This window comes from Grammomys surdaster, unplaced genomic scaffold (genome assembly GCF_004785775.1).
Source record: "Grammomys surdaster isolate TR1022 unplaced genomic scaffold, NIH_TR_1.0 278, whole genome shotgun sequence".
In the NCBI taxonomy this organism is placed as follows: Eukaryota; Metazoa; Chordata; class Mammalia; order Rodentia; family Muridae; genus Grammomys; species Grammomys surdaster.
This window is the reverse complement of record NW_021604719.1, coordinates 15,271,057-15,296,460: the sequence shown is the minus strand read 5'-3', so window position 1 is coordinate 15,296,460 and position 25,404 is coordinate 15,271,057. Positions and strand designations below refer to the sequence as shown.

At 39.3% G+C, this 25,404-nt stretch overlaps 1 non-coding gene and 1 pseudogene across 1 annotated transcript; both read left to right on the top strand.

Moving 5' to 3' along the window:
- The first annotated feature begins 41 nt into the window (after positions 1-41).
- On the top strand, positions 42-25,035 carry LOC114629161 (annotated as a pseudogene).
- On the top strand, positions 22,082-22,225 carry LOC114629232. Its single transcript, XR_003712614.1, has one exon. It is a non-coding gene; the product is annotated as a small nucleolar RNA SNORA48 (small nucleolar RNA).
- Positions 25,036-25,404: the final 369 nt, after the last annotated feature.

Here is a 25,404-nt window from a genome sequence, read left to right as displayed (position 1 = left end):
CCTTAGAAATTACTGTATTTAACGGATTTGGAGCTGCAGAGATGGCTCAGTGGTTAACAGTATTTGCTACTTATGCAAAGGACCTGGGTACATACCTAGCACCTATGTCAGGTGGCTCACAACTATTTGTAACTCTAGCTACAAAGGTTCTGACACCTTCTTCTGACCTCCGCAGGTACTTGCACCCACATGTGTACATATATACATGTGTACATAAATGCACACACACACACACACACACACACAAATGAGGTAAATTTGTTTTTTAAAAAAGGACAACTTGAAGAAAACTTTTTAAACTGGCAAATTCATTTCCTGCATCACAAAGCTCATGACTGTGGGATAGCCTTTGGAAAATAAAATTAAAAACAAAATTTTGTCATTTCCAGCAGTTCAAATCATGCAGCTGCTCTAACTTTGTCAAAATGCTTCTTTAAGAGAAACAATCCTATAAGGAATATTGTTTAAAGTAACCAAGAGTTCCTGGCAATAGCGAGGTTATCTGCAAAAGTTAACAAGTGTTCAAATTCTCCAGTTTTACCATATCGCTGGCAGTGTCAGTGCCTAATAGCAAAAGAATCTTTCCTTTCCCAGAAAGTTCAAGGATTGTTCATCACACTACAACTAAAGAAGAAAATGGCAGCCTAAAGTTATTTGATCTTCAGCAATCCTTGTAACTACTCTTTAAGCGTGATAAGCAATGTTGTTTCCCAGAGTCTACAACAATTGTAGTTATTCATGTATTTACGTATGTGTGTATGTTTTGTCTTTTCCAACTAAAACATAGATTCATTCTGTTTTATTCAATGTATATCAATATCTGTTCTGAGGTTAGTATTTGATGAACAAATGAGACATATCATACCATAAAAAAATGAATAAAAGTGAGGAATTACACCATTTTCAGCCATTCATTGAATGTCTGTGTCTGCACACATGAACACTGACAGGAAATATTTCAGTGCATGCTGAGATAGCCTGCAAACCCACAGTGACCCTCGGTCCCTAAAGTTTATATTGCTGACTTGCAACTGACTCCATTCATATGAACATGTTCAAGTTAAAAATCAAATCATGAAACATGTTTTTAATGCTATAGGATTAAAAATATAAACCTTATGATTGTGGATGCTATTTGGATCTATCATTCCAACCTCAGTGAATCTCTGGAGTTACTGACAAATATGAATAATCATACTAAAAGGTCTCTAAAGTATAAGGTACCATATAAAATATTGAACCTGTTGGTAATTTTATTCATTGGCCAGAAGTCATTGAATTCATTGCTGTTACAAAATGAGAAATAACCACCATTGACCAGAGAAGGTGTTGAATGAATATATGTATTTTACTGCTGAGCTCTTCACTCCACAGAAAGAAAAATAATCCTGCTACACTGGTTGCCTGTGATTATATGCTTTTATTGTTGGTAGTTGCAGATCTCTGCCTTAATCTTTATGAAGGTGTATTTGACCTACCTAGTGGGGACATTATGAACACGCAGGGCCTTGATGGCCACTATAGTCCTTTAACACCCTATGTCATATTTAGCAGAATATGTTGGGTTTGGGGATTAGTTCTAATGCTTTGTCTTAATTCAGCTCCCAAAAGCTGCACTTCTAGATGCTGAGGTTCCTTGCCCACAGCTGGCTTTGATTGGTAATAAAGGTAATCCATGACAAAATCAAATTTGCACAATATCTTTCCACAAATCCAGCCCTACGAAGGATAATAGATGGAAAATGCCAACACAAGGAAGGAAACTACACCTTAGAAAAGTCAAGAAAGTAATCTTTCAACAATCTACAAAGAAGATAACCATACAAACATAAAAATAACATTAACAATAACACGAAGTAACAATCACTATTCCTTAATATCTCTTAACATCAATGGACTCAATTTCCCAATAAAAAGACATAGAATAGAATAACAGACTGGATATGTAAAGAGGACCCAGCATTTTGCTGCATACAGGAAACTCACCTCAGTGTCAAAGATAGACACTACATCAGAGTAAAGTTCTGGAAATCAATTTTCCAAGCAAATGGTTCTAAGAAACAAGCTGGAGTAGCCATTCTAATATTGAATAAAATCAACTTTCAATCAAAAGTTATCAAAAAGGATAAGTAAGGACGCTTCATACTCATCAAAGAAAAGAATAAACCAAGATGAACTCTCAATTTTGAACATCTATTCTCCAAAAGCAAGGGCACTCACATTCATAAAAGGAACTTTACTAAAGCTCAAAGTACACATTGCACTTCACATAACAATAGTGGGAGACTTCAACACCTCACTCTCACCAATGGACAGATAGATCATGGAAACATAAACTAAACGGAGACACATTGAAACTAACAGAAGTTATGGACCAAATTGATTTAACAGATATCTATAGAACATTTCATCCAAAAACAAAAGAATATATCTTCTTCTCAGCATCTCATGGTACCTTCTTCGGAATTGACCGTAATCAGTCGTAAAACAGGCCTCAACAGATACAAGAAGATTGAAATAATCCCATGCACCCTATCAGATCACCACAGACTAAGGCTGGTCTTCAATAGCAACAAAAACAACAGAAATCCCACATACACATAGAAACTGAATAACACTCTATTCAATGATAACTTGGTCAAGGAAGAAATAAAGAAATTAAAGACTTTTTAGAATTTAATGAAAATGAAGGCACAACATACCCAGACTTATGGGATGCAATGAAAGCAATGCTAAGAGGAAAACTCAGCGCTGAATGTCTTCAAAAAGAAACTGGAGAAAGCATACACTAGCAACTTGACAGCATGCCTGAAAGCTCTAGAGGAAAAAGAAGCAAATACACCTAAGAGGACTAGACGGCAGGAAATATGCAAACTCAGGGCTGAAATCGACCAAGTAGAATAAAAAAGAACTATACAAAGAATCAACAAAACCAGGTGCTGATTCTTTTAGAAAATCACAAAGACAGATAAATTCTTAGCCAGACTAACCAAAGGGCACAGAGACAATATCCAAATTAACAGAATCAGAAATGAAAAAGGAGACATGACATCAGAAACTGAGGAAATTCAAAAAATCATCAGATCCTACTTCAAAAGCCTATACTCAACAAAACTGGGAAATCTGGATGAAATGGACAATTTTCTAGACAGATACCAAACACCAATGTTAAATCAGGATCAGATAAACCATCTAAACAGTCCCATAATCCCTAAAGAAGTAGAAGCAGTCATCAAAAGTCTCCCAGTCAAAAAAAAGAAGCTCAGGACCAGATGGTCTAGTGCAGAATTCTATCAGACCTTCAAAGAAGACCTAATACCAATAATCTTCAAACTGTTCCACAAAATAGAAACAGAAAGAACACTACCCAATTCATTCTATGACAACAAGTTTACACTTCGTATTCTTCCTTGGAGATGGAATGGTTTCTGTCTAATCAGGAACTTGTTCCAATTTCCTTTCATAGAGGACTTCATAAAAGATTTTTTTTCTAATTCTATCATGTTTAATATTCCAAATAGATTTTAGAAACTGGCTGAGTGCATATCACTTTTAGCTTCAGAAGACATCATGTATGTTTAAGAGGCATTTAACGATTATAAATTATCTTGATAACTTAAAAAATGTCAATACTGAGTTGTATATTTTAAAATAAATTGTAATAGTTTAATTTTTAAAAAAAGGAATTGCTGTACAGCCAGTGGCTGGGCAGGAAGACAGAGGCAGGACTTTTAGATTGTGTGGGCAAGGGACCAAGGAATAGGAACAAGAGAATCACCATGACTTGGAGGCAGAGGATCAGATTTAAGAGCTGCAGGAGAAATCAAGCAGGAGAGTAGGTAGAAATTGAAAAGCTCCTATGGGAGAGGAAAGTTGCCCAGAAGGTAACAAGGCAGCAAAGACAAAATATAGATTTATAAGGTGTTAAGCCAGGAATATGGGAGGGGAGTGTGTGCTAGCCGCCATTGAACTAGTCAAGCTATTAGCTGACATGTATATGTCTTTCACTCATGAATCCAGAGCTTGGGTGGGTGCAGCGCACATGAGATCCACTGGGAGCCAAAGCAGATTAATTCACTGCTACAAGAATATGTTTGGATGCACTGAAGCTGTAAGGATTTGAGACTGGCTTCTTTTATATCCCTGTGAGCAGCCTCACTGGCTTTTGTGTTTTGTCACAGACAGTCTCTGTGAGGGGTGTAATAAGATCGATAGCACACAGGACAAGCTCAAGGATAAGCTATGTGGCTCATTGAGAGAAGAAAATGGAGAGAACTATTTTCTTTCTTTCTTTTTTTTTTTTTGGATTTTGAGATAAGGGTTTGTCTATATAGACCTGGCTGTCCTGGAACTTAATTTGCAAACCTGGCTGGGCTCCAACTCAGAGATCTGCCTGCCTTTGCCTCCTGAGTCTTGAGATTAAAGGCGTGTGTTACCACACCCATCGAGAACTTATTTCTTTATTGGCATGATTTTCAAACCAAACATTTAAAAGTTCACAAGTACTCTGCATTTGCTTTTTCTTCATTTCTTTTGTTTTTACACATATAGTGGCGATATTACTAGCTGACCTGTAAGAACTGAATGTGTTAAGGAAATGCTAAGCAGAAGTACAGGATTTCTTCTTGCTTTATGATGCTCAGATCACTACGGATTTTAGGGATTTTGCAATTGCTGGATTCTTCTGTTGTGCTAAAACTTCTAGAGAACTTGTAATGAAATATCTTGCCAATGATTCTGAAAGAGACAACCTTTGAAGTGCTTTTGATCTTACAGAAACTTGCTGACCCTTAACTACGGAGAGTGATGACAGATCCCTCTGCTGTTCTCAAATGATATCTCCTTAACCACCATGAAAGGGACTCTGTTGTTTTTTCCCTGTTAGATGACGTCAATGAAAGTCAGTTTTTCTGCTATGGTGAAGAGCCAGGGATAGAATGGTGGAAGTGTTCAATTTCCAGTCCTGTAACCCTTAACAGTCATTTTTTCATATACTTATTCCTACATTCAAAATACTGAGTAGCTGTCATGAGCTAGTTTTTGCTGCAAACTCTTGAAAGTCGAGGTGTAAGCATGCAAAGACAGTGACAATGCAATAGTGATAAGGAGGGTGGGAGGAAGCAGTCAGGATGAGCACCCAGGAGGAAGACATCCACCTAAATAGAGGACTGGTTTGTGGAGGTTTGATTCATAAAATAAAAGATAAGCAAAACCATTCCACATGAAGACAATGGCCGACAGCTCAGAGATCACAGAAACCTAGGTTCCTCCAGCCCCTGAAGGTTCTAAGCATAATAGCTTGAGTGCCATGGCCATATGGCAGAGTGAAGACAGTTGATTGATTGAATTTCATATATTGTGCAAGCTGGTTGATAAAAAGAAGCCCAATTAAATATCACATGATAGAAAGTTATAACTAAAGAAGTTATAGTAGAGGCAACAGAAATATTCCAAGCTCACAAACACCTGATTACTTCAGTACATTCAACTCTTACATTCAGGTAATGTGTTGGGTAGCTTTTGTTTACTTGAGACAGATGAAAGTCACCTTGGAAGAGGAAACTTCAGCTGAAGAATTGCCTCTGTCAGACTGCTCTGTGTGTTTGTCTGTGTGGCATATTCTTGATTGATGACTGATCTGGTAGGGCTTAGCCACCCTTAGGAAGCTGTTCTTGAGTTGTATATAAGAAACCACCTGGTGTTTTCTTATACCAAAGAGTAGACAAGCGCTAGACATAGTCCCCCCCACAACCCCACTCCACTCATGTGTAGCAGAACTGCAGCTTGGTGTTTCCCCCCACAACTGGTATGAGAGGTGGGAGCTTACCCTAAATGCTGCCTGTCTGTGGATCCTGTTCCCCTAATTGGGCTGTGTTGTCTGGCCTCAGTGGGTGAGGATGTACCTAGTCCTGCAGTGACTTGAGGGACCTCCCCCTTCTCAGAGGTGAAGAGGAGGAGGGTGAGGGAGGGGCCTGTGAGATGAAGACTGAGAGGAAAGGAGAAACTGAAATAGGGATATAAAGTTAAAAATAAATTAATGGAAAATATTTAAACAAACAAAAACAAAAATGAAAGAAAGAGAGAAAAAGAGAGAGGGAGGGAGGGAGGGAAGGAGGGAGAGAGAGGGAGAGAGAGGGAGAGAGAGAGAGAGAGAGAGAGAGAGAGAGAGAGAGAGAGAGAGAGATCTAAGTAAGCCATGAGGAGCAAGCCCATAAGCAGTATTCTTCAGATGGCCTGTTCTTTGGTCCCTGCCCTGACATCCTTCAGTTATAGAGTAACTGAAGAATTTTAATGTGACTTAAACCCATTTGTTTCCAAATTACCTTTAGTTATGATGTTTATCACAACAACAGAAAATTAAACTAATACAGGAAATAAATATTGAAATCTTTGGATGAACTAAGAAAAAAAGAAAAGGATTTTCTTCTGGCTTGAAACGTGTATGGGGGTGAAATTTATAAAAATTACAAAGAAATAGGGGCAAAGTAACCATTAATGAAGCCTAATCTTAGAATGAATGCGCTATGGGGAAGGGAAAGAGGTAACTCAAGAAAATGCAGAAATAACACAATTGGCTAGCAAAAAGTCAAGATTTAGTTTTATGTCAAGTTTGAAACACTTAGACATTTAATTCTTTTAGCACGTAGTTGAAGATGAGATTGTAAATGACATCCTGGGAGTGAACTGAATTAGAGATTTTGGAAAGTTATAAATAGGTGGTCAAAAGAAGCATGAAGTGCGAATGCTTACAGCCAAGATAACCACACCATAAAAAGGAAAGCAAATCCTTAGGCCATTCCTACTCCCTCATGAGATAAGAACCTAATTAATACCGGGAATGTAAAAGCAGTAACATTAAAAGGGAGTGAGGAGAATGGAGTCTTGGAAGTAGGTTTGAAAGATACTCTCGGAAGGTATCGAGTAGAACAAAGATGTAACAAAAGCAGATTTACTGGAGGGGAGGGGATGAAATGAGATTTTGTGCTGTGTCACCAGGAGAAGGAATCCCTGTCAGTTACCTACTGCCATGTAGAAGTTATCTCAGAAATTAGTAATCTGTTGGCTCCCACAATTCCTCCTGTTTCTGAGGGTGGTTAGGTTTTGCCATGAAGCTGTTTAGCTGGATGTGGCATCTTCTGAGAAGTTGAAAAGAGCCTCACTGAAATGTCTATGATGTCATTTGAGAAGACTGAAATGGCTGGTGTCACCTGGTGCTGCTCTTCCTCTAGAGTCTTGTTTTTCTGGTCAGAATTTGAGGCAGGTAGCAGGTGAATTTTGCTCAAAGGTCCTATAAGATTCATCTGCCATGTGGTTGATCAGCCTAGATTCAAAGGATGGGGGCCTGGAAGACATTCCATGATTAGAGAAGAGAGACATTGGTGTTTCCCATTCCTCTAGACTATTTCTCCTGTATCTTCTGTTTTGCTACTTATTTTATTCCAATCGGTTCTGAGATCAATATGATTTTTCTACACTGCCGTTTACACAGAGCAAAAGTATCTCATACAAATGTTGGTCTCAGAGGTGGAGGATAATGACATGACAATGACTGGTAAGACAATCTTGTCTCAGCTCCAGGATGATAAGACAACCTTGTCTCTGACTCCAGGATCTAGGTTAGGATTGGGGAAAGAGCTGTTGGAACAATAGACACAAGACAGATCAACAGCTGTATTAACCTGCTGCTTTCCAGGCACCAGTCTCAGGAAGAGCTTCTAAAAGTTTCTTTCTATTTCTTTGTTTTAGAACCAAGACATCTTTAGATCACGTGTAGCTTTGAGGTGTCAAATAACAGGAAGTGAGGGAACTGGACTTGGTCATATTAACAATGGGTTCTTTGTCTGTTTTTTGAGTGTCCTGGAGTCATACCTTAGTATGCAGAGAAACATCAGAAACAAAAAGAACATTGCAAGACAACCTATTAAGATATATATATATATATATATATATATATATATGAAATATGTGCATACATGCATGCATGCATACATATATGCAGACAGACAGACAGACCTATTATGCCATATGCCATATTACATCCCTAAGGGAGTGACATCGATGTTTCTTTGAGGCTCAAGCAACCCATAGCCATATATTTTCTGATTATATTTTCTGATATATTTCTGATTTCTCATATTAGGTCAATTATGAGTCTTTGTATTAACTACCACCTACAACAAAACAGTTTCTCAGGTGGAGCCTGAGAATAGCACTACTATGTTGGTGTAAAAAGAAGAATTTAGAAGGGAGTTTGACATCACCATCACATCCATTTAGCAAAACAACAGCACATTCCCTCTTCAGACCTGTGATTTACTCAGCCACAGGCTCTGACCAGGTTTACAGTACTGGATGCGAGTATCCTCCCTGGAATGGGCCTCCAACTCAATAATAAGGAGAGTGGTTACCTCCATAGTAGTCATTCCATGATTGCATTAGTGAGCGTAACTTGGCAGGCAAGCCACTTCTGTGGCTCATGAGGTCCACAGCTGGGTAGGGCTGTCGATGGCTTTTCTTCTAAGGATGCTTGCACAGCACCTTCCACCACCGAGAAAGTTAGTCAGCAGGGAGGAAAACTTAAGATTAGATTCAGCTTGATTTTCCAGTGACAAATTTACAGATCTTTGAGTTGTTTTTCAATTATTATGGTGAATTATTCCAGACACTGATTAATTCAGCTTTTCGTTCTGCTTAAAAATGTATGCATGTGAGCTAATTTCAATATTCTAAAATGATTCATTAGAATTAACTAATTTTATTACAACATAAAAATGAAGTCTACTGTGTAAAAGATCCCTCTGTGTATGTACTATATAACTCAAACAAATGAAGATTCATGGACTACCTGTGACCCAGAATTGTAGTGCTTTATCTATAGCAAAAGAATTGCAAAAGTATTAATTATAGAGCATTGATATCATATTGTTGGCTGTGAAAATCTTGAGCTTATGATCTTAAACTTTTTTCCTGGACCCACTGAATAATCGTATTAACAATCATTGTTTGTAGTTTCCACAAAATGTCACCATTCTTGTTTAAATACATAATCCTAAGAGTCAGAGAAAATGTTGTGCTGTGCTACCTGCTGGATGGAGCTAGTGCAGCAGGGTGTGAACATTTGCGGTAATAACGTAACTACGGTGCAATGGACTTTTATCACTTTAAGTTGTTAGGGGAAGAACACTCCTATTTTGGCAGTCCACATCCATCTGAAAATGTACCAGACAATGAGTTGGAAGATTCTAATAAGAGCTGCGACAATACCTCAGAACAACTGACTCTGTAGCTTGAAGAGTAAAATTCTTTTCCTAGGGCTTATGAAAGACAAAGTGTCAACATGAAAAGGGTTAATATTTAATCTCCAAATATACCTTCTTCCATCCAATGAATACCCCGCTTTTACTCCAAGGCATCTCACTTTCCCCGTGAGTGTGTTAGGTGGCAACACGTCTAATCATTTAATTAAAGATGAGATGAAATGATCTTCAGGTAAAGGCTTCCAGCTGACACGCCTAGCCTGCTTCAAAGTTCAGACTTGTGCAAATTTAACATTAGGGAGCTACTTTCTCAGCTAACCTTGCTTTTCATCTATTAGAAGACATTGATTCTGCCCTGCCCAGTGTGATGGATGACTGATAACTTCCTAAGTGCTTTCATGGAACAATGAATAGAGAAAAGACTGACACCAGACTGATTTTAAAAAGCAGAGGCATAAGATAGAGAGGTCTTTTGTCGTTTAGACTCCAAATCTTTTATTTAAAAATTGTATTTACATATATTAATTATACAGAGCTTGGAGACTAGAAGTGGCAAGGGACTTTGGAGTTATACAGACCTGGGCTTGATTCCCTAGTAAAAGCTTTTTTTGTTGTTGTTATTGTTTTTGTTTTGATTTATGGACCTTGGCAGAATTTATAACTAACACTGGAGTTATTCTTGGACTAGTGTTGGCAGCATTATCAGTGGCTGTTTTTCATTTAAGCAGCGAAGTCTTGAGCTTGACACAAATCTCATGTGCAGTTGAGTTATTATTGCTGTCCATCATCTTCACAACTATCAAAGCTAAAATGTAAGGGATCTTTTACTAAGATCCAATGCAAATGAAATACCATGCTAATAACATGGTATTATTTACAATAACAAAAGCAATTTTACTAAATTAATATTAGGGTAGTTTTAATTTAATATTTATAGTGATATTTGTGCGGTAATATTAATATGCTGGTGACACGCTAATATAATATAACCACTAATTGGGTATTTTGTTTATTTCTAATAAAAATACTGTCACTTACATGTTTGTGTGTAGTGGAGATATAAAGCAAATATAGCCTTAACTTCCTAGGAATTTATATGATAAACTATTATATAGATTGAGAGAATACAGTTCTCAGTGTCTAGGATTTAGTTTATAGGGAAGCAAGAGAGCAGTTTGGAGTGAAGTGGCTCTCAGCAGCAGGTGAATGGCAAGAACAGCTGCTTCCTCTTCCTTCAGTGAAGAAAACACTTACGGAAGATTTATACAACTATTTTATACATACCTTTAAAACTTACAGTTGTGAGTGTAGCTCATAATTATTGGATTATTTTAGTATAGAGAAGCACATGGAAATGTTACAGAAAATTCACAATGTAAACATGACTGCTATTGATATATTACTGTATGTGATTTCTATTTCCAGGTTTTATTTTTTATTTATAACATTTATTCACTTAATGGGAGGACATAAGCACATGCTTCTCAATGTTCAGGAGTGCGCCCATCCTCACTGTGCCTAATTATAATAAATATTCTCACAGATATCATATGTGTACTTTTGACTATATTTGTAGTAAAATTATCTTAAATGGAATTGAGGGGACAAAGAGTTGATCCTGTTTAAAACTATATAACAAACCTATACTAGTGCTTTGAGTTATTGAAAGAACTGTCTTGGGATGCAGTGGGTGCCTGGATCCAGTCCTGGATTGCCTCAGCTGATAGTCTCATTTCCTATTTCTGAAGGTGGCCCGAGTTTCCATCTATTAAGAAGCATATGGGGTACTATCTCTTCCCACATTGATCTCATCCATGTACTCATGCTTCCAAAAGCAGGATCATAGGTGCCATGACAATTGTCATTAAGATAAAGTAAATCGTTCCTGTCTGAGCCTTCTGCTTAGGAAGTAGTATTTCATGATATCTACAATACAGACATATATATGTAAAACAAAACAAAAAAAAACAAGGTCAAAACACAGAAATAAATCTAGCATCTAGAGTTTCTGGCACACAGACTTTCAGTTGTAGACCAACCAAAAGCTAGATGTGGATGAAAGTGTCACCAGCTGAGGTAGGCTGCTGACAATGCTGGTTTCTTTTTTCACAAGACATGTTGAAGGCAGAAGTCAATTTGGAGTGAATTAAAGTGTGGATGTGTGTTGGAGAAATAGATGCTGGACGTGGGAAATCGGCTCCCGTGAAGCTTGGCTCTGAAGGAGAGCCAAAAAATGGAATTAGGAAGTTAGTGGAAGAGAGGCAAGGTCCCCTCAAAGGAGACCTTTGTTTTTTGAAGCTTTGCATTGTTAGCTAATTGCTCTATGTTAGTAAACAACAACTTGTGGGGAAAGGATATGAATTGGGAGTGAGAGGGTAAGTCCAAGAGACTCCACAGCAGGGCTGTAGACAAGGTGTGCTTCGACATACCTAGACAGCATTACCGTGGAGAAATTCCAGAATGACAGAAGTTTTAACTGAAGTCATTTGTGGGCACTCCTAGCTTGCTCTAAAATCTTTAGTGTATAGAATAGAGGCTTGCTCCAATGTGCATAGTTGAGGTAGTGCGTACAAGCTGTAGCTGTGTGATCTGGAAGCATATAAGATCCAGCAGAAATGCAGAGATAAAGATCAAACTGTTAACAATGTACCTTTTTTAGAGCCCTACAGAAACCACAGAAGCATCTAGGATGGTATGCAGCAATTTGAACAAACTCCAGGGCTACAGGCTGCAGGTAAGTAAAACAAATTCCCATTATATCAAGATAATATTAAGTATAGTAAGCATACTTTGTTTCAGGAAACATGGTAACTATACCTGTTCAGAGAGGGGGGCCAAACTCCTTTTGAGACCCTAGTCTCTGTAAATTTATTGATTCACTTTCTATACAGTATATCAGTATTTAGTGGCTTCAAACCTCAGCAAATTCTTTTTGTATAAAACCAAGAATGATTTTGTACTTCTCTTAGCATTTAGAAATTAATTGATATAACATGTGAACATGTGTAGCTCAATGTCTACTATATAATATATCCTTACTGATATGAAAGTTAAATCTAAGCATTTTCCCCAAGGGAAATAAGCCAAGGAAAAAAGTGGACATTGGAGTCTGGCTTGCATGATGGGGACCCTAGTGATTTTAGTTTGATTATAAGGAGACTATGTGCAAATATCTTGTAGCATCAACAGGATGAAACCACAGTTAGGTGGCAGCATAAAATCAATCTTGATCCCATTGTCTTTAGGATAGTAAATAATACTCACTGTACCTAATTTACAGACTTAGCAGTATAAGAATGTTTGGGTTACTGGATTCCTAGAGCCTGTGTATGACTGGGCCTCTAGGAATATCTGTTTCAAAGAGAAACACTAATCCTAGTTAACTACTATCATTTGAAAACATATGACAAATTAAGTTTATTACAAGTAACTGAGTGGAATTTTTACAAACCTGGAAATAGAACATTGTTGAGTATGTTTAAGAGCAGCCTGGACGTTCACTAAATTTTTATGGATGAGCTTAAAGCATATTAAAGTTATATATGTTATGTGTCTCAGCAGCAAAAAAATGTGTTGAAGGACTTTAGACAAGTAGCAAAATATATCCCTTTTCTGAGTGTAGATTTCCTCTGCCCTTGTTTCAGTAGGATGGTTGCCTTGATTTATAAATAGCTTTTGTTAATAGAATATTTTGTTCTGTTCATTGTATTTTTGTGGCTATGCAATAGACAATGTCACTGGCCTTGGATTAGATTCTCCCTAAATTAGCAAAACATACCTACAATGGTTTTGATACATGTTCATGTTTTAGAAGAATAACAGAACAGTATGTGTGTTGTGGACAATATATTGATCTGCTAATTTAGATGCATACTAAACAGTATGAGATTCATATTCATCAAGAGGAATGGCACAGAAGAGCAAGGTGAGCAAAGAAGAGAGTCCTTGGGAAAACACTTTTCCCATTCATTTCAGTTCAGGGGTTTTTAGTGAGTCTTGCTAAAACTGATGGCCGGATATCTTTCTCTAAGACTTTTGCAATGATGACTGATGTATGTAACTTGATTAAAGACATTGCAATGACAATTGATATATGTAACTTGATTTAAAAAAAACTCAAAGACAACATGACAAGTCTTGAAATTCCAAGTTTCAAAATGTCAGCAAGGTCCTATGAACAACTCACATGGTGAAATACGATGCCAGCATTTCTTCAGCATCTTTGTAATTTCCCTGTTGGCAATGATACCTAGAGATAGATGGCATAACTGAGAAATCGCTGGGTTAGTCTGTCCCAAAATCATAAATAAAGGGAAATATTGAGGACATAATTCCAGTATTCGTCCTTCAGCTGACCACCTGCTTCAAGGCCCCAGTGACATCTTTGAAGTTGTCACTTGAGCTGTATTCGGTGACTGAGGCATCCTGGTGTGTCCTGTTTCTGCTCAAGCTCACACTGAGATGAGAGGCTCCTGATTGTAAATGAAGGGCTGACTCCCTTCAGATGTGACAGTATGGCAACATCCGTGAAAGTGGAGATTTCAGAGGTTCCCCAAAGACAAACTTTAGTAAATCTCCTTGCACTGACATTAGATACCAGGTTTGCTTTTAAGTAAAATTAGACGATCATAGATTTGGGGTCGCCTGAAATAATTGAAAAGATTTTCTAGTAATTAGGAGAAGATTGACTTTTTTATGGTAAGGAAATATAAAAATACTAACTTTAATTTCTTCTATTGTTAAAGAGTAAGATCTTGTAGTAGTTAGCAAAATTAGAAATTGTATACCTAGAAAATTTGATTTAGCATTAATCAAACTAAACATCCTGAAAAGTATAAACCTTTATGAATTTTTTTTATCTTTTTTTTTGTTTTGTTTTTTCGAGACAGGATTTCTCTGTATAGCCCTGGCTGTCCTGGAACTCACTCTGTAGACCAGGCTGGCCTTGAATTCAGAAATCCACCTGCCTCTGCCTCCCAAGTGTTGGGATTAAAGGCGTGCGCCACCACCGCCCGGCCATGAATTTTTATATTATAAAGATAATTCCCCTTGAAGAAAATATACCTGTTTAAGTATTTGAGGTATATTGCTTAAATCATACTGTATACTTTACTATCACCAGGCATTCTCGTTGCCAGATTTAGAGTATTTACACCATTCAGAAACTAGAAAAATTTACCCATGCCATCCCTCTGTGGCCATTTGGATGGCATAAAAAGCCACTGAGTCCCTGCCATTTGCTTCGGTAGCTCATCTTTGATCATGTCCTTTGACAGCTAAGCATCCAGTGTGTTTCAACACTCCAACCCCTGCTGTTCCCAGCCATGCCGCCAGGCTTTCATCGTCCAACACATCTATGGCTTCTGTCCAGAACAGAGGCCAGTTTGTTGGATAGCTCACTTCATCTGCCATTGGCCTTTGGCAACCTTTATCCTCACCAGTTTTTACAGAGTTCTCTAGGCAGAGATAGCATTACTTTCTGTTTAATTCTCTTAAAACCCCAGGCTTTTCTTCCAGTATTTATTACATCTTACTCTATGGTGGTAAGGTCAACCATCAAGTTATTTTCTTCTCCCCTCAGGCCCGTCATTATTTCAATAGTTATGCATGGGTTCTGTGGTACAGGGAACAGACTGGTGATTTGGAATTGTAGTTCACAAGATTCTCTCTGCCTCAGAAGTCAGGGGGCTGGTTTTACTGTTTGCGCTCTTTGCTTGTTTTGAATGACATTTCTAAGTCTCCTAAATATGAGTATGCAGTTGGGGGGTGGGGAGTGTGCGGCAAAGCCAAGGACAGGAACTACAATACTGTCTAACACGCCACACTGCAGCTAGGACATCCTCTACTCTACATTTTTCAAATGCTGTCCTGCTGTAGTTTTTTGTGAATATTCTGACAAAATGGGTATTTGTTTGCTTCCTCAGTAAGTCAAAAATAACAAGCGTGTGACACTTGGTTTGAAATACCATAGATGTTTGTGAGCTACAGTGAGCTTATACACATTTAAAAAGTTCTTTAAAAAGAAAAGAGATACATATAGAGTTGTTAAGTTTATTTTTTCTGTTTGGGCATTGTTGAAAATGAGGCAGATAATTATTGAGAGAGAGAAGTTTGGTTTTTTTTTAATTCAGGGAAGAAGTTTTTTGGGGAGAAAAGAACATAAGTCTCTTAGATACATGAAGTAGAATTTGAAAATAGATAAACATTACTTTGTTCTCAAAGTCTACAGAAAGCAGGAACTAGTGTGCCTGCCCAGGGTCTTGGCAAGGGGTTGCACGGCAGAGGGAGAAGGCTGGAGAGGCATTGCAAGGCCCCCTATCACAGTGGATCACCTATGTCCTGAAGGGCCAGGCCCTTCAATGTGGTCTCATAGTTGGAAGTCAACTCTGGGCTATAACTAATCAGTTTAATGAAATTGTAGTGAATGCACAGCTGTCACTTAGGGGATAAGTTTGGAAAAGCCAGCACTTTTAAGTTGAGGCTTCAATCTGGACACAGACTGGAAACAGATTTTTAGGCTATAATTCAGCCTACATATGTTTCGTGGGCTGTATGTTGTGCAACTATGTGATTTTTAAAAAAGGCTTTCATATTGAGAAAATTATAAATTTACTTTTTAAACATATTTCATAATTTAGGACATTCCTGATCTAGAAACATGGCCAAAGTTTATGCTAGTCCATTTTAAATACTCATTAAATACATTCTTTGGCCAGGTAGCTAGCTAGGTTTACGGTATCAGGCATGAACGCCCTCCCATTCAGCAGGACTTGCATCCAATTAATCAGGTATTGGTTACCCTCAAGATAATAACGCTACATTGTGCTACTGGTGATTTCTGGCCAGGGCCATCACTGTTGCATCTCTTAGGCTTCATAACCATGTGTGACTATTGATGCTTTGTCTCCCCTGGCAGCTTGCATAGGACCTTTTTTGATGCTGAGAGCTAAACCTCAGGGAGGAGACTTTCAAGTCAGGTCCAGCTTGATTCTTCAAAATCTTGTATCCAGTGTGTGGTGCCCTCAGTAAAATATCTTAAACCTTCAGGAAGGCCATTAATGGCAATGGTAATACTTTATATCATTGTGTGTGTGTGTGTGTGTGTGTGTGTGTGTGTGTGTGTGTGTCTTGGGCAATTCTAGCCATCAACTCAAAGGGAAGTTTCTTACCCTGGAACTGAGGTTTCTATTAGTCTGTGGCTCTTGAGAAAGCATTATCAATTCATGGGGGGGATAACCCCCCTTAAACTGTAAATTCCTACACACAGACATGGCTATCCAGAGCTGTGAGCTCTCTCTAAGTAGGTGCTGGGAATCAAACTCAGGTCCTCTGCGAGAGCAGCATGTTCCCTTCCCTGTAGAGCCATCTCTGCAGCCCAAGATACTTAAGTTTCTCTAGTCCAGACCGTGGGAAAAGATTTATCCCCACTGATAAACATCTTAGACTTCTGTTTATTTCTCCTTAAAAAGTTCTCTGTTTCTCAAGAGAGGAGCCCTCGGAAGCTGAGCAGTGACGAAAGTCCTCCTACAGGTGACCAGACAGGTGAAATTAATTCATCCACCTCAGAAAACAGAAGAAAATCGAGAAGGCTTCTCTCACTTCTGTTCAGATGCCAAGGAACCCATGCCAGGGTCAGAGTGAGTCTACAAAGATCCTTCCAAACATTGTAGATGATAGCAACAACCCCCAACCCCAAAACCAATGGGAACAATCCTTCCATTCCAGGACTACAGGCAGCTAGAAGCAAGGCAAAATCCTTAGAACAAAAGAGCATGTCTGGTTGCAAATCATGTCTACAAGGAACTTTTGGAATTAGGGACATAAACAGTTCAAACGTGACATGTGGAACAGTCATGTTTGTTACTGTAAATTTAAGATTTCTCCTACATATAACACATCAAATGCATATAAACAATATATAAAACATTAACCATCATAATATTCTCACTTCTACCATTCAACTTTAGGCTTACTGTCTTTGTTTTCTTTTTATCGTCTCAAACCTCTGATATTCCACCTGAAATACTATTTGTTTCTTCTGAAGATGTGTTTTTCTTCCTAATAGCAGGTTTTCCTTGTGATAATTTTTTGCCTAGCCTTGGCCCCTCTCCCTATCGGTCTGTCAGGGAATCTGTCTCTCAAAATCAAGAACACAGAATACGCAATTATAAAACCAATGAGAGGAAACAGCTAAGACCCACTCCACACAGAGCCAAGTACAATATATTTTAGACAAAGTATGAAGGAACTATATCACCAGAAAGTGGCTTGCATATCCACCAAAGGACTCTCACCCTCCACACAGATACTTGCTCAGCCGTATTCATTGCTGCTCTCTTCACAACAGCTAAGAAATAGAAGCAACCTACATGTACTTTAACTGATAAATGGATGGCAACGATATAGTACATATCCTCAGTACAATGCCATTTAACAATAAAAATAAATAAAGTCATGAAAATGTCAGCAAAATGGACAGAACTTGAAAATATACTAAGCGAGGTAACTCAGACCAAAAAAAGATAAATATCACACATTCTCCCTTATCTGTGTATCTGAGCTCCCATCTCTGGATACTTTGAGTTGTCTCTAATAAGAGACCATGGGGCGGCTATGGGCCGGGGGAGAGTAGGACACAAGAACTATTGATGGATAACGTAGAAAATAGGTGAGTCTCTAATGGGAGCTTTCAGGAGAGAGATGGAGGAAGAGGAGGTAAATAACACTAAGAACATTTGAAAAAGCAATAGGAAATCCTAATACTTTAAAAGTTTACTTAGTAATTCATACATTGTGTCTATGCAGATGACTGGAGATTCCATTCTCTGCTCTTTTAATCATCAAGTCTTGGGTACCCTGTAGTTGAATTTTGCTCAAGTCAGTCACATGAGCCGTAGTGAAACTATAGAGAACTACAATTTGTTATTTGTCTCTGACACATTTCCTAACTTGCTGCTTTCTAAGAGTTTGTCTGTCACCCACCCACACACACCCTTCGCTGTTGGAATTCAGTTAATTACATGGTGAGAATAGAGGATTCACAGTTTATACTTACTCACGACAACCCTAGCTTCAGAAATTAGTGCTACTAAATGATACATAAAAATATTAACATTGATACTCATGAAGATAATGAAAGTCTGAAATATGGCTAAGAGAAAATATAATTTAATTGCATTGAAATTATATTAGAGTGAAAGAAACATCGCTTTTAGTTTATTATGTTTTAATGTCTTCCTTTAATAGTCTATATCTCTAAGAAATTCTAATTAAGTTCTAAACTGTCTAAAAATTCTCACAAAAGAATAGAAAAATCTTTCATTTTCCTGATGTCATTTGTCCCCACTGTTTGAGAAATTAGCTGTCTTATCTTCTCTCCTCATTTCTTAATTTTCAAAGAACATTTATATTGTAAGTTGTCAAGCAAATGCTAAATTACAATGTGCATGTAATACAGCAATAAGCTTACTGTTACAAAAGCCATATTTTTTTCTATATCTTTTATAGTCTTAAAATAATTGAATGTGCATTGAAAGGGGTGGCTCAGATAAAGTGAAAAGGGACAAACTGTGCTGTGTACTCAAGGGTTGAAAAAAGACAGTGGTAGGCTCAGGTTGCAGGACTAGCCAGCCATAAGGCACTTCCTGTTCTATGCAGGCAGTGGCAGAACACTGTGCTGCTCACAGTGTGTTATTTGTAGAAGTGACTTTTCTACTTAAAATTCTCTCTAGTTGCTGAATGGAAGTTCAGATTTCTTTCTCTTACCAGTTAACCTGTGTACCACTAAAGTAGATAGAACCTAGTATTTGTAAAAGGCTCCACACATAGAAATAGTAGAAATATGTGATGAATGAGATTATACGCAGAAGTATTTCTTGGATCTTCTGATGTCTTACTTTTGTTGAAGATAGTCAAATGCCACCTAGTGAAATTAGAAAGAAACACACACACACACACACACACACACACACACACCACTTATATCATGTTCCTATAGCCTGAAATTTCATGGTTTCATGAAGTGAGGGACCAGTAAAAGTGGGGAAAGAACTAAGAAAGCATCTTTAGTTGACATTTGCTCTCCATGCCCTCCCACACACCCTAGTCTCTAAAAAAATTTTAACACAAGCCTGAAGCAAACTTTCTCTCTTATTTTCACCTATGTCTGGATGGATGGCTGTAAGGAGAAGCCAGCTTTCATTTAAAGCTGAGTGTCGAGTGAGGAGGTGGGAGTTACTAACTTAATGTGATGACTCCCTTGGGAAGTCAGATGCAGAGGTGGAGGGTTGGTAATTCAAGGGGCTGTGTTGTCAGGCATGCAAAGCCGTTTGGCTCAGATTCTAACAGTAAATGAAACCATCCTTAGAGTGGGGATTGAGCAACTTTTCAAGGACATCACATTCATTGGGTGAGATGGGAAGAGAGACTCATGTCCAAATGTGGCTGCAGAGAAAAGTGCTGACACCAAATCTACGGCACAGGGCAGGTAATTCAACACAGAGCCTCTTGCCATATAATCTGCATTTTTGTGACTGTCTCAAGTTAAGCTCATGCAGTAATGTAGATGAGTTATAGAAATTACGTGTTTTCAAATATGTTTAGTCTCTAAATGGCAATACACTGTGCATGGTATTAATAAAGCATGCATGCCAATTTGATCAAAAATAAGGAAAAGATGAATCTGTGAGTGTTTTTAGAACAATTTAGATGATGGGGCATTACTTCACACGGGTTATGTAAGTTGAGATGCTTCAGAAAAACTAAAGCTTTCTCTCCATTTACTGCCTCCCTTGCACGAGTGTACACACACACACACACACACACACACACGCACACGTAGCACACTCATCCATTTCCTCTTTTATCTTCACTTCTCTCCTAAATAAGCAGACTTCCCAGGCTTGGACTTAGTGCCAGAAGGAACCTCTTTCATTTGCTGATTGAGATCTGGCTCAATAGCTAATGTTTCCTGCTAGGTCCTTACAGAGGGTGCATTCATATTTTATTCTAATTTATTCATTATCAGACATCAAACCTTTAGAAGATAAACCAAAGAGCTGGCGCACAATACCGGGAGAGTTGCTGGTCGGTCATTTTTCATCTTCACTCTCAGATGAAAGAACTGTTTGGGAGCGCTGTGACCTCTACTCGTACTGCATCCAGGTAATTGGGTGCAGGTTGGGGGTGTAGGGACAAGCTAAGCCAAGTGGACTCTTCACCCACTGATGCACACAATATGCCCAACATCAAAAGTATCTAATGAGAATTCGAAAATCCGTGGTATTAGAGTAGTTGACCTAATCTTATAATTAAGTATCAAAACTTCCCAGGCTTTTTTTTTTTTTTTGCCTTAACATTTGGAAGTTATGTAGAACTGTACATGCAAGCCAAAAGGCTTTAGTCACGCCTTCTAGAAGGAAAGCTTTAGTGAAGCTCTGAACAAGGAGCAGAATAGCAAAGAGCTCAGCTTCTGTGCTAACTTCATACAAATTAATAAGCCACAGATTTATTTGTACGGAGTATAATTCCTCCTTCCAGGGTGCTTGAGAAAGTGACCAAACATCATGTGAAAAGTGCTCTATAACTTAGTATTTGTATTAGTATCTGCTTAGTATATGCATTAGTCAGGATACTCTTAATACACATGAACTCAATGCATTAAGTCAGCATTCAAATAGTAACAACAGCTAGATCATACCTGAGAACCAAAGACTCTGGACATGACTTGGTTCTTGAGGCTGGCTGCTTAAAAAGTTGGGGTAGTCCCACAATAACTGTCTCTCACTGGGAGGAGAGGAATGACAACTGCTAGTTACTCAGTTCACAAGGCAGGGTGAGTCCATAGTCTCAATCAGACACCAGATGCCCAGGAATAGCTGGTCAGCAGGTTCGTAATAACAGCTTGGAAATACCAGTTCTGCTATCAGTGAAGAAAATTCAGTTCACAGCAGCAGCAGCAGTAGCAACAGCAGCAACAGCAACAACAACAAGGTAAATTAAACCAACTACCTCAGTGGAAAGAAGGAAGGCCAAGCAAGCAAAAGACAAGATAATCTTCCATTTACCATAGATTTTTTTTCTGGGCTACTATCAGAAGACCTCTCGCATAATCAGGATGGCTCTTTTCTCCTCAATTAAGGCAACCAAGCCACCCTTCCCTACTCAGGTTGTTCCAATTAGAGGCGAGGCAACATTAAAATCAACTACAATGGTATATTTCAGGTATTCAGCATGCTATTATTGCTTGACATATACCAATAATGCATTTGCACTCAGCAGACAGGAAACGGAATGGCAATGTCCTCCATGACATCTGGTGTCCTGTAAACCTAGTTACAGACTTGTAATGAGGTGGAAAAAAAACACAGTTGTCTGAATATGCAGTTTCCTCTACGATCTTTACAATCCCAACACTGGAAGTATATTTTGGTTCTAGTCAAATTATGGCAAAGCTATCATGACACATGAAGAAAAGATGAATAAATAAAACTCATCTGCCTTTCCAGTTGGCCCTGGTGGGGACTCCAGTGGTATAATAGGTGAATATGTGGCCCTAACATGATAATTGACCATAGTAAATGCCAGCAGGTGCCATTACAAAGATCTGCTAGGAAGGAAAGGTCAGAGTCCCTGTGGTCAGAGCAGGGAGATCTTCAGACTCTCACTGGATGAGTTTACCCATGATGCCTTACTACTGTTGTTACCAGTGATGATATGGCTATTACTAACAATCAATCAAATCCAGACACACTACTGAGGTCCTTTAATCTCTCCTCATGCTTTGGCTTTCTTGGCCACTCTCAATGTACAAAGAGTGGTACTCCAACCCCGGCAATGGGTAGAGACACCTTGTTGGTGGTGGTGGTATTCTTGTATCAGTCAGGGACAGAGCAGATGGCAGTCCTTTGTTCATCCTAGCTTGATTCCTGGCTTGGTGGACAAAGCTATCTTATGCCTAGGACACATAAAAATCAAATCCAGGGAGCACAGAAGTAGGAAGACAGAAAGAGATCTGTAGACGACTATGACCCCTACAGGCTTGCCCTCCAGTGGACTGTACAAGCAGACTATAGACATCTGCATGCTGACATGCCACACAGCACAGACGGAGAATGTAACCCAGGAACCTGTCAGCCACATGGCCTGCAGCTGAAGCTACCACTGTGTACAAGTATATGGTGATCAGATAGGAGAAAAAGAGAAGTGGAGCAGCTAGAGCATTATGAAGAACTAGAGACTTGAGTGGGGAGGAATAGCCTGTTGTGAGCCGCCAGCCCTGCTACCTGGAGCAGTGGTGAGGTTCCAGCCCAAGCTGCCACTGAGGGCCATGTCTGAGTCTGACTACTCAGTGGTAGGGGTTGGTGTCGATGACAGTGGCTCATATTGCCACTAAAGAATATGGGGATGTTCCTGGTAGGGGATAGTCACCAGGAACCACATGGATGTCCAGGGGCTATGTAGAACTGTCCCTGCCCCTCACTGGATGTGTTACTCTGGAGAGCTAGCCCCCATTTCTTAGCCCTGCCAACAGTGAGGAGAGAAGGCCCTGTGCCTCACCCAGGCAACACAGTAGAGCTGGCTATGATGGCAAAGGAATTGACTGGTAAGCTGCCACCAAGGGTGTGAGAGCAGGAGAGCTGGCCCAGCCCCTCACATGCTGCAGTATTTGGGAGAGTGGGCTCCAGGGGCAGCACAGTAGAGATGGCTCTGGAGGCATAGGTATGGGTGAACCAGCAATGAGAGCAGGAGACCTGACTGTGCCTCCTGCCAATGGTGGCAATGGGTGGCTTAGCCAGAGCTTGCCCTGGTGGAATAAGGGAAAGCCCATGGGCTGACCAGCTCTGCTACCACCAAGATACATCTACAAGGCTCTGAGATAGCTCACCCAAAAATCTATATCAACTAAGAATGGTTGAGACTGTAAAAGGACCAGTCGTGTTGTTCCAAAGCTGTAGGATCTCCATGACAAAGGACAACAGGATAATTGACGGGAGTCATGGTAAGGATCTAATATCGATAGTGTCACAGAAGCCAGAGACCTGGAACCAGACCAATGACTTGTTGCAATGGACATTCGCAAGTGATGTGTAGACAGTGGTACATACTGTGGGACACACTGTGACATACTACAGCTTCCATGATGAGATGGTTTTATGCTTTGTTGTTGTTGTTGTTGTTGTTGTGTTTTATTTTGTGGGGTAGAGGTTGCAAGGGCAAAGGGCAGATACGAGGCCACAGGGAGATGAGCAGGACTAGAGACTCACAAAGAATCAATAAGAAGTTTAAAAATAATAATGATGAAAGAACAGTGTGGCTCTCGCTTACACAGTGTGGCCGGCGACATTAGCTAGCGCTGGCTCAACTCTCTCTAACGGGAAAGCAGCGGACTACAAGAGACTGAACTGTATCTGCCTCTATTTCCAACAGACTCGCGTTCAACTTTCGCTCACGAAAATAGTCGGGAAAATTTTATTAGTCCTTTTTTTTTTTAAAGTTAATATAAAATTATAGCAAAAAAAAAAAAAAAAAAAAAGGAACCTGAACTTTAGTAACACAGCTGGAACAATCCGCAGCGGCAGCAGGAGCGGCGGGAGAAGAGATTTAATTTAGTTGATTTTCTGTGGTTGTTGGTTGTTTGCTAGTCTCACGGTGTTGGAAGCTGCACATTTTTTCGAAGGGACCGAGAAACTGCTAGAGGTCTGGTTTTCCAGACAGCAGTCCGACGCAAGCCAGGGATCTGGGGATCTTCGTACCATCCCAAGATCTGAGTGGGATGTCCTTTTGAAGGATGTGCAGTGCTCAATCATAAGTGTGACAAAGACTGACAAGCAGGAAGCTTATGTACTCAGTGAGAGTAGCATGCTTGTCTCCAAGAGACGTTTCATTTTGAAGACATGTGGTACCACCCTCTTACTGAAAGCACTGGTCCCCCTGTTGAAGCTTGCTCGGGATTACAGTGGGTTTGACTCAATCCAAAACTTCTTTTATCTCGTAAGAATTTCATGAAGCCTTCTCACCAAGGGTACCCACACCGGAATTTCCAGGAAGAAATCGAGTTTCTTAATGAAATTTTCCCAAATGGAGCAGCATACTGTATGGGACGGATGAATTCTGACTGTTGGTACTTGTATACTTTGGATTTCCCAGAGAGCCGAGTAATCAATCAGCCAGACCAAACCCTGGAAATTCTGATGAGTGAGCTTGACTCACCAGTTATGGACCAGTTCTACATGAAATACTGCAAAGGATGTCACTCGTGAGAGTGGAATTCGTGACCTGATACCAGGTTCTGTCATTGATGCCACACTGTTCAATCCTTGTGGCTACTCAATGAACGGAATGAAATTAGAGGAAACATATTGGACTATTCACATCACTCCAGAACCAGAATTTCCTTATGTTAGCTTTGAAACAAACCTAAGTCAGACCTCCTATGACGACCTGATCAGGAAAGTTGTGGAAGTCTTCAAGCCAGGAAAATTTGTGACCACCTTGTTTGTTAATCAGAGTTCTAAATGTCGCACAGTGCTTTCTTCACCCCAGAAAATTGACGGCTTTAAATGTCTTGATTGCCAGAGGGCTATGTTCAACGATCACAATTTTGTTTTTACCAGTTTTGCTAAGAAACAACAACAGCAGAGTTGATTAGGAAAAATGAAGAAGAAAAAACGCAAAAAGAGAAGACACACAGGAGGTGGTGGCTGCTTTCTAGATGTTGATCCTGGGGGCCATGCTGACCATGACCACCACCTTGTAGTTGCAGAAAGCCCTAGGTGTAATGATAGTGTAATCATTTTGAAGTGTATGCATTATTATATCAAGGAGTTAGATATCTTAGATGAACGCTCTCTTCTGTGTTTAGGTGTTCTATGCCACTCTTGCTGTGGAACTGAAGTGCATGTAGAAAAGAACTTTGACTGTATGAATCTTTACGACACTTGTGAAAACAATTCGATTTGGTTTATGCACAGCATAATATTTCTGCAGGCATCATCCAAAATCCCCCACAGACAAGGCTTTCGTCCCCATTAGATGCGGCCTCAGCTGACTGTCTGCGACTGTTCTATTAAATTGCTGCCAGAGTTATTACATCCAGTTACCTCCACTTTCTAGAACATATTCTCTGCTAATGTGATTCAGAACCAAT